A 10124-nucleotide genomic window follows, 5' to 3' on the forward strand; every position below is an offset into this window, starting at 1 on the left:
TACGGTTCTCTTCTTCTCTTCCTAGTCAAGAGAAAATAAGAATAAGTGGATTTATAAAATGGCAGTGTCCTTGAGAACCTCGATTCATTCGTTTAGTGAGTCAATTAATAGGTTCATAGACAATCATAAATAGAATTTCAAATTATTTAAAAATATTTTAATTAATATTTATATTGATGAACTAAGGCTGCGTTTGGTAGAGAGTAATCTACCTTATAATGTAATTTGAAAGGCTGATTAATTTGTTTGGTTTTATTTTTAACTTGTAATGTAATGTAATCTGGATTACAAAATGTAATGAAGTTTTGTAATCTAAATTACAAAACAAACACATTGTAATCCGATTACATTACAATGTCATCGTTTAACAAAAATTTAAATGTCAAATATACCCATAATCTGTCGCCGCCCATCGTCGCCCGCCGCCACCGCCCACCGGCCGGCGGCGGCGGTCGGCGGCGGCGGCGGCGACCGGCGACGGCGACGGAGGCCGGCGACGGCGGCCGCGACCGAGAGCGGCGACCGCCAGTGACCCGTGATAGCGGCGATCGTAAACTCCGACAGAGATGTAGCGCCCACCGGTAGAGGTCATAGGATATTTTTGTCATTTTATAATAATACGAATTACATTCCTTATAAAAAATAATGAACACCAAATAAAAGAATGTAATCACCCTTGTAATCAAAGATTACATACATTACACACATTACATTACCAAACGTAGTAATGTAATCATGATTACATTATATTACATTATAAATTTGATTACATTATAAGCTCAATTACATTACACCCAATCAAACGTAATCTTATAAGTAGTTAGCAACGGATAATTGGTTGAACTACCTAGTTTCCTTACATTAAAGTCCCTCTTGGATGTCTAATTAATTAAAAAATGACAGATTTACTATAATAAAATATATTAATTTTGTGTGAATGTATGATTTTGAAAAAAAAATATCTTTAATTATTTGATCGTCCATTATAAATTAATGTCTATAATTTATCCCTAATATATAATCTAAAACTTATAAAAAAACATTTAAATAAATACAATTATGTTTTATTACAACAGTGTCCTTGCATTCAATGCTTCATTTCGCTTAAATGTGCCACAAGTAGCATTGAAAGATTCAAAATTTAAAATTTTGATTTGAACTAGGATTTCGAATTTCAAATATTATTTTAATATCAGACCGTATAAAACGAAATAATTTTGATAATTGAGAGGGTCGGGGATGAATTATTTTTAATTATAATTAAATTATGATCATAATTTTTTTTTTTTAGGTTCATCGTCTCTTAGGTTGTAGTTTGAATCGGGACAGGTAATCAGATGCCACCCTCTCTCAACATATAGCAATTTGACCACCTATCCACCATCGATGATCTCCAAATGGCCTCCGACCATTCGTTTCGATCAAAATTATAATTTGAAAGGATGACAAAACTAAAAAGAGATCATAATTAATTACGATCACAATCTAATCACAACTATAAATGACCTATTTTTAATTCACTTTTTAATGAACTAGAAGGATCTAACCTCCGCCCATAATTTATTTCCTCCGTATTAATCTTGAGATAGATTTACGGGGATGCTGAAAATAAACATATTCACCTTGTCATAATAGAAGGATCTAACCTCAATTAATTTGGAGGTTTAGAACCTCTAAAGATAGCTATTATTGGGCGATGAAGGAGGTCGAGTAATAGCTGAGACTATTAAGTACTGATTTTTCTAAAAGACAAAATTATTAAATTTAAAATTTATCAAAATTTTGAATCGTTAAAAAAAAAATAAGTTTTAAAAGGGTTTATATGAGTAAACTAGACTTTACAGAGACTCCCATAATAATGTAGCAAAACCGAAGTTCAAAGTTAATTGTAAGGGATTGAATGTCACGAGTCAATCGTGCAAAGCAATCATATATATATATATATATATATATATATATATATATATATATATATATATATATATATATATATATATATATATATATATATATATATATATATATATATATATATATATATATGATCCATCACATCAAACATGACATAATTAAAGTATATGATAAATTTCCATTTTTGTGAATCTCATCACTTTATGTGTCTATCCTTGAGTATATCATTTCTCTCTCTCTCTCTCTCTATATATATATATATATATGATCCAGTTGGGAAGCTGAGAAGACGGACCTGTCGCAACAACGTGTCTGGAATATTGACCGATGGTGAGCTATCTTCTGTGTTAACCAAGTCACCAAAAGTCCTCTGGTCAACAGTACCTGCAGCTAGTGATCGGGTTGTCCCTGTCTCTAGTACCCCGATGCTCGAGGCGGACCCCACGGATATATAAGCAGTCGAATAATAACAGCACAATGAAATAAATATAAGAGTAGTACGACGACGTACCCTGGCCCCAGGGGGGCGCCCTCGGATGGATCGGTGAGCTGGTCGAGATGCAGATCGAGTCGTCACGACCCTGAGAGTGGATAGATGTCCACCAGCTAAGTAGCTGGATCCGATGGCTCGAAGCTGGACGCGATATGTATTCGCAAGACGGCGCGCGATCTAGCTATAACATTGGCTCGTAGGCCGGACGAGAGGCACGAAGGCCGGAATACAATAATGTCTATCCTTGAGTATATCATTTCTCTCTCTCTCTCTCTCTCTCTCTATATATATATATATATATATACATATATATATATATATATATATATATATATATATATATATATATATATATATATATATATATATGGGAAGTAAGAAAAGACAATATGGGAAGTAATATAATTGATGGTGAGCTAAGTTAACCAAGTCACCAAAAGTCCTCTGGTCAACAGTACCTGCAGCCAGTGATCGGGTTGTCCCTGTCTCTAGTACCCCGATGCTCGAGGCGGACCCCACGGATATATAAGCAGTCGAATAATAACAGCACAATGAAATAAATATAAGAGTAGTACGACGACGTACCCTGGCCCCAGGGGGGCGCCCTCGGATGGATCGGTGAGCTGGTCGAGATGCAGATCGAGTCGTCACGACCCTGAGAGTGGATAGATGTCCACCAGCTAAGTAGCTGGATCCGATGGCTCGAAGCTGGACGCGATATGTATTCGCAAGACGGCGCGCGATCTAGCTATAACATTGGCTCGTAGGCCGGACGAGAGGCACGAAGGCCGGAATACAATAATGACTCCGAGGCCGAATACTCTATCGGCTCGCAGGCCACATCAAATAAATAGTACCAAACATAAGCACTCGGCGCGACTGCTATCCGAAGGGTGACGACGACATGTGGAGACTGCTGCTGAAGGCGGCGAGATGGCGGCCGACGGAGGTCACTGCAGTGGCCGTTGGGGGCGGCGGTGGCTGTGCTGGCGGCAGCCCCCTCCTAAATCTGGCCCCGACCCCTTTCTCTGAACAGTGCTTTAAGCACTAAAACCCTAAAGGCCTTAGCCCATGAAAGGACAAAAATGCCCTCCTCCATCTCCTTAATTCCACCTAAGTCCCCTAATAGATCCGTATCACAAGTTTCCCCTTCAAATCTAGTCGAAGGAGGTGCGTGTCCGACAGATTGAACAGTCTATCACAAAGGTGAATCACTCTCAATAATCGAGTCAAATCATTGAACTCATCGTATAATGACACTCGAGCGGTGCTGTAGTAACGGTATCGCGTGGCATGGTAATGGCACCAAGCGGACGAGCGGACGAGCGAACGAGTAGTACCAAGCGACACGCAGGATAACAAGCAGGCGAGTGATGCCGAGCGCGCGGCCACGAAGATAACGAGCATGCGACTACGAAGATGCCAACCAGTCGATCGGAAGGACGAACCCCCAAAAAATGTTGGCCGGATGGTTGTGAAGTGTGATCAGGAAATGTCGGACATGATGACCATAAAATGTCGACCTGACGACCGAGCGGGCGATGCCGCACTGGTGACCGCGAAAATATCGACCAGTCGACCACAAGATGCTGATCAGACCATCGAGAGAATATCGAGCGTTCGACCGAGTAGTCTAAGTGTATGGCTGAACGGATGACTGAGAGATATCAGTCGGACGACTACGAGAGTGCTAAACGAGCAGCCAGGAGAATGCCAACAGGACGATCGTAAAATGCCGATCAGATTGTCGTAAAATGCGACCGGGCGACCAAAGTATCGACCGTGAGATGAAAAATAAGGCCGAGCGACTGCCAAGCAAACTATCGGGCGAACGCCGAGTGAGCGCTTGGACAAATACCGAGCGAGAGACGAAGCAGCGCTTGGCAAGAGTACAGCTCGACATCTGTCCGCCAGCACCTCCCCACAGACGGTGCCAATTTGATCCTGTCGGAAAGCTGAGAAGACGGACCTGCCGGAACGACGTGTCTGGAATGTTGACTGCATCTCCATGACCAGGATGGTGAGCTGTCTTCTGTGTTGACCAAGTCACCAGAAGTCCTCTGGTCAACAGTACCTACAACCAGCGACCGGGTTGCCCCGGTCTCTGGTACCCCGATGCTCGAGGCGGGTCCCATGGATATATAAACAGTCGAATAATAGCAGCACAATGAAATAAATATAAGAGGAGTACGACGACGTACCCTAGCCCCGAGGGGGGCACCCTCGGATAGATCGGTGAGCTAGTCGAGATGCAGATCGAGTCGTCGTGACCTTGGAGAGTGGATAGATGTCCGCCAGCTAAGTAGCTAGATCCGGTTGCTCGAAGCTGGATGCGATATGGATCCGCAAGATGATGCGCGGTCTAGCTATAGCATTGGCTCGCAAGCCGGACGAGGGGCATGAAGGCCGGAATACAATAATGGCCCCGAGGCCGAATACTCTATCGGCTCGCAGGCCGCATCAAATAAATAGTACGAAACATAAGCACTCAGGCGACTGCTACCCGGAGGGTGACGATGGTGCGTGGAGATTGCCGCTGAAGGCGGCGAGATGGTGGTCGCCGGATGTCGCTGCAGTGGTCGGGGCGACCTCTGGCGGCGGCGATGGTTGTGGGAGGTGCTGGCGGACGCTGTAGGTGGTGTCGGTGGCCACTGGAGACGGCAGCGATGGTACTGGAGGTGGAGGCAGAGCTCCTCGACGGAAGGAGGTGCCGGCGGATGCTGGGGACGGTGCTAGCGACCGCCGGAGGCGACAACGATTTTACTCGAGGCAGAGGCAAAGCTCCTTGACTGCATCAGCGCCAGAGAACGGAGGAGATGGTGGAGAGGGCAAGCAGAGGTGACCTCGTTAGCCAGAGATGGTCGGTGCCGGGAATGCTCAATAGGAGTGACGTTGAAGGTGCAGACGCCGCCGCACCAGGCTGAGGTAGCAACGCCGACGGCCTAAAGTCCAAGCATGAACCAGCCCCTTTCTCCTAGCGTCGGCGTTGGAATGAAGGCTGGAGGACAGGAGGTAGAGGGGAGGAGCGACAGGCGGCCGACGAGGAAGGAGGAAGAAGGTCCCGTATATATATATATATATATATATTTTTTTTTTTTGATGCGGATCTATTAGGAAATTTAGGTGGAATTATATATATATTATTTTCCTTGTGTTTTTTTTAATTCCTACCGTCTTTTGTTGTCTAATCTTTTTCTCCCTCTTTTTTTATTTTGTGGAACAACTTGAGCCAAATATCCACCGTCGCTCTCACACACTGATGTGTTCCTTATCGCATTATGTGCTTCAAGACAAAAAGGCATCTTGCAATACCACTCCAATTTCCTTTCTTCCTTCTTGTAGAAAGATGCCGGTACAATGCATCATGCATGTATTGGTTTTGAATCATTTCACATCGGCGTGTATTTTTTTTTAATTCAATTATGAAGAGAGTGGACCGACCTTCCCACGTTCCCACCTTCCTATTGTTGTTGTTGTTGTTCTATGTAATGTAAATGTTAAATAACGTTTTAGTGAACCGTATAAGTAAAGTTTTGGAATTACTAAATCGCATACGTTAGTTTTAAAATATCAAATCATGTATCAATTTTCCGTTTTACTTTTAATTAATCGATTGATAAAACATTCAGTGGAATTAATTTCTATCTGAAAATTAATCTACTAAATTTTAGTACCGGTCGAATCAATTTTTTTTATGTATCGAAATTTCAAATAAATCAGTTTAATAATAAAAAACAGTTGATTGATTTATTTTATATCAATTGGATAAAACTTGTTCATAAATAAAATGACTTTGGATTGATATAAATAAAATGACTTCGGATTGATATAAATATAGTTCTTATGTGTTCGTCGAGTTCTCCTAATCATATTTACGTACTCAAATGTTAATTTGACTTAAATATTGAGAGCATTAATTTTTTGAATGCGAATGGTCAGTTGATGAACTAAATAAGCTTAGATTGACATGAAACTAGCTAATATAGGTTCTTCTAATTCTCATGATTATATTGATATCCTTAAACTTCAATTTCACTCAATATGTTAAGAGCATTAATTTTTTGAACACGAATTATTTTTTTAAATACAGTTGTGTTAAAAAAATCATTGCTCGTAATATATTGGATCAAATTGATGCTTGAGAGCATGGATATAATTAGGAGAATTGGACGAACACATAAGAATTAGTTTTATATCAATCCGATGTCGTTTGATCCATCAACTAATTTTGTCTGATGGACTAAAATATCTTGGATTGATATGAAACTAGTTCCTATATGTTCGTCTAATTCTCATGATTATATTCATATCCTTAAATATTAATTTGACCAAATATATTGAGAGTAATAATTTTTAAACACTAATTAGATTTTATGAACATATTTATATTCAAAAATTCATTGCTCTAAATATATTAAATCAAATTAATATTTGAGGATTAAATATAATCAGAAGAACTAGGTAAACACATAGAAATTATTTTTATGTCAATTTTTGAACATTTGATCCATCAATCGATTTTACTTAATTGATACAAAAGTAAATCAATCGATTGATTTTTATTATCAGCCGATTGATTTACTCGAAATTTTGATACAGATAAAAATTAATTTAACTAATTTTTAAATAGAAATCGATTCAATTAATTTTTTTTATCAATCAATTAATTATAGAAATAAAACGGAAAATGAAAATATCATTTGGTCATTTAAAAAATTACCCAATATAATTTAATAATTTTAAAATGTTACCTATTCGGTGAAGAGCTGAATGTTAAACTATCAGCGTTAATTTTGTCATCGTCAGGGTTCTCATACATCAAAATAATAGCTCCCTGCACTATGATTCTGTGACAGGTGCTTTAGGTGGCCCCTTGATCACGTGACCAAGCGACCAGAAAAACATGACCATGTGGTCGAATGATGAGCTGCTCCTCTTCAATGTCGTCGGACTCGGACTAAAATTTAGATAGGTTAACGTGGCTCCGCCCTTAATTGAGTAGGGTATTCGGTCGTCTACTTGATAGCGACTTTGGAACCAATTCTTTGCAATTGTTGGCTATGAAACCGTGGCTACGTTATTAAGCGGTCGCTTAGTCACAAAAGCAACAAATTTGGCCGTCTAATTGTGATTCCTCATCCAACTCCAAATCTTGGTCGTGATTTTGCTGTCGCATCGATGTGTCTGTCATCTATCGATTTGGTTTAGATCAGTAGATAAGATAGAGGACGAAAAAGAGTATTTTAAAAAAATTTAAAAGTTATTTAGAAATTTTAAAACATAGAAGAAATGATTTAAGAATTTAGAAGGGAAAAAAAAAGTTAGATGCTTCAGTATGCTTCGATAGATCACGAGACTAGAGAAAATGAAAGTGGCTGAAATTGCGGGGGCTGTTCCTGTCCCTATCTGTGTCTTGAGAACTGAATGGCAGGATTTTCATAGGACGTGTCTGGAGATTTTATTTGATTGTTTTATTTTTTTTCATGAGATGATTTTCACTTTATTCATTTGTATATAAAATGTCACATCGTAGGGATTTCTGTCGATCCTGCAGGCTGGCAATTCAATCGGCATGCTTGCTTAGCATGTTGCTGCCAGAGATAAAGTCAATTTAATTTGCTGCCAAAAGCTTTAATTCAGTTCAGTGCCAGGCGTCAGCGTCAGCGTCTGCGTCTGTCGAGAATTATGTATGATAAGGCTTTTAAAGAAGGGGAACATCTGTACCAGCATCTATGGCAATCAGGACGACTACGGCCACAAAGAGAGATCCGGCGGATCGAACGATCAATCCGTGATGGGACTTAAAAAATCCGATGGGACCATGAGTTAGAGTTTGAGAGGATGATTAATTTCAATTGCTTATGAATTACAGTGGAAATTTAAAATAATACGAACATCTTAAATTTTATTTGGTACTCATCTATTTAATGGAAGGAGATGTGGCAAAGAGAAGAAAGGGTAACGAAGGAAAAGAAAATTTTAAAATTAAGAATTTTTTTATATCTCTATTTAGGGTGTAAAGAAAGGTAAAAGAAATTAAAAAAAATTATATTTTAATTTTATTCTATTTTATTATATTAATTTTAAAAATTATTTTTTAGGTATTTTTTATATCACAATGAAAAATACTAGTACGGCTCGACTCGCACAGTCCGATGCTCACACTCCGTTAACGTCGATGCCAACGCTGACTTAGACATCAACACCGATATCGACTTTGATAACGACTTCGATGTCATGCCGACTTCGACGTCGACGTCGACTTTAACAAATGAGTTACAATTAATTGAACTAATAAGTCTTAATTAATAAATGTATGCAAGATGCGTAATGTTCTTGAATGCACAAGTCTTGTCCCCTCGGGGCGATGCGATAGTTAAGACATGGGGTGTTGTCACATGAGGTCTTGGGGTCGAAACTCGACGTAACCGAGCATAACATCCCTCATGTCTTGGCCATTTGCACTAATGGCTAGTAGCCACCTGTGATTTACCTCCTCCGTATTGGCCTAGGGACGGGTTGGCGAAGGCGCTGGGGCGAGCGTATTCACCTTTTGCCACAATTGAATGCACAAGTCTTTCCCTTATGTGCTAGTCACTATTCCAAAGGCTAGTAGCTGCTCGTGATTTACCTCCTCCGTGTTGGCCCTGTGACGGGTTGGCGGGGGCGCTGGGGGCGAGCGTATTCGCCTTTTGCCACAATTAAATGCACAAGTCTTTAACAAAAGTGAGGATAATTTTATAACTTTATATATTTAACCTTCATTACCCTCACTCTCCCAAACACGGTTACGTTAATGAACCTTCTATCCCTCCCAAATAAGGAGAATATAAATATTTTACTTTCTCTCCCTTTTCCTCCATTCCTCTCTTTTCCCCTTCTGTTAATGAACCTTCGTCTATCCCATCCAAATAGAGGGTTAAAATGAGTAATCGAAGAATTCACTCTCCCCACTCACATATACACTATGAAACCTTATTTGTGGAGATGGAGAAATCTTGTACAAGCATAATACGAAAAATATAACAAGAATAAACACAAGTAAATAACAAAAAATCAAACATAATTTACAACAATGAACTCTTGCTTATCTTGCTTTTGTCTTGCTTGTATTTGCCTTTTGGTGCTGGAAAATACAACAACACTTTGTTTCCAAGCACCCAAGAATCAGTAGTTAAGAGCGGAAAAGAAGATGTTGATTTTGTTAGAAATTATAAATGGAAAAATAATCAAAAAGGTTTAAATGCCTTTTGGATGATTAAAGGGTGTATCTAATGAAGAGGTAGTATGTCTCTTAGGAAAGGATGCGATCTGCATCACTCATTTTGAAATGGATGGATGAGATCTAATTGAACCAAGAGGTTCTTATACCCTTTCATATGTATAAATAAAGTCCCTCGCATACTCATTCATTCATTCACTCACTTCCTTCCAAGCAAAACAAGCATTGCATTCTAATCTATCGTAAGATAAAAGTCGTTGTATCTTGGGAGACGATTGCCGTATTTCGTGAGCACCGTGTGCGGGGTAAATTCCTCTTAAAGAGATAGAGTCTAACTCTAGCCTTGACTTAGTAGAAAACGATGATATACCATCATTCTGCCTGCACTCAGTTTGCATCAGCAATAAATGACCCAACATTTTTTAAGACGAATTTGCTTCGTACAAACTGATGGCTGGAATCAACGACGTTCCAACCGCTGCTCCAACCGGAGAGAAA

Source organism: Zingiber officinale, chromosome 1A, assembly GCF_018446385.1.
Source record: "Zingiber officinale cultivar Zhangliang chromosome 1A, Zo_v1.1, whole genome shotgun sequence".
Taxonomy (NCBI): Eukaryota; Viridiplantae; Streptophyta; class Magnoliopsida; order Zingiberales; family Zingiberaceae; genus Zingiber; species Zingiber officinale.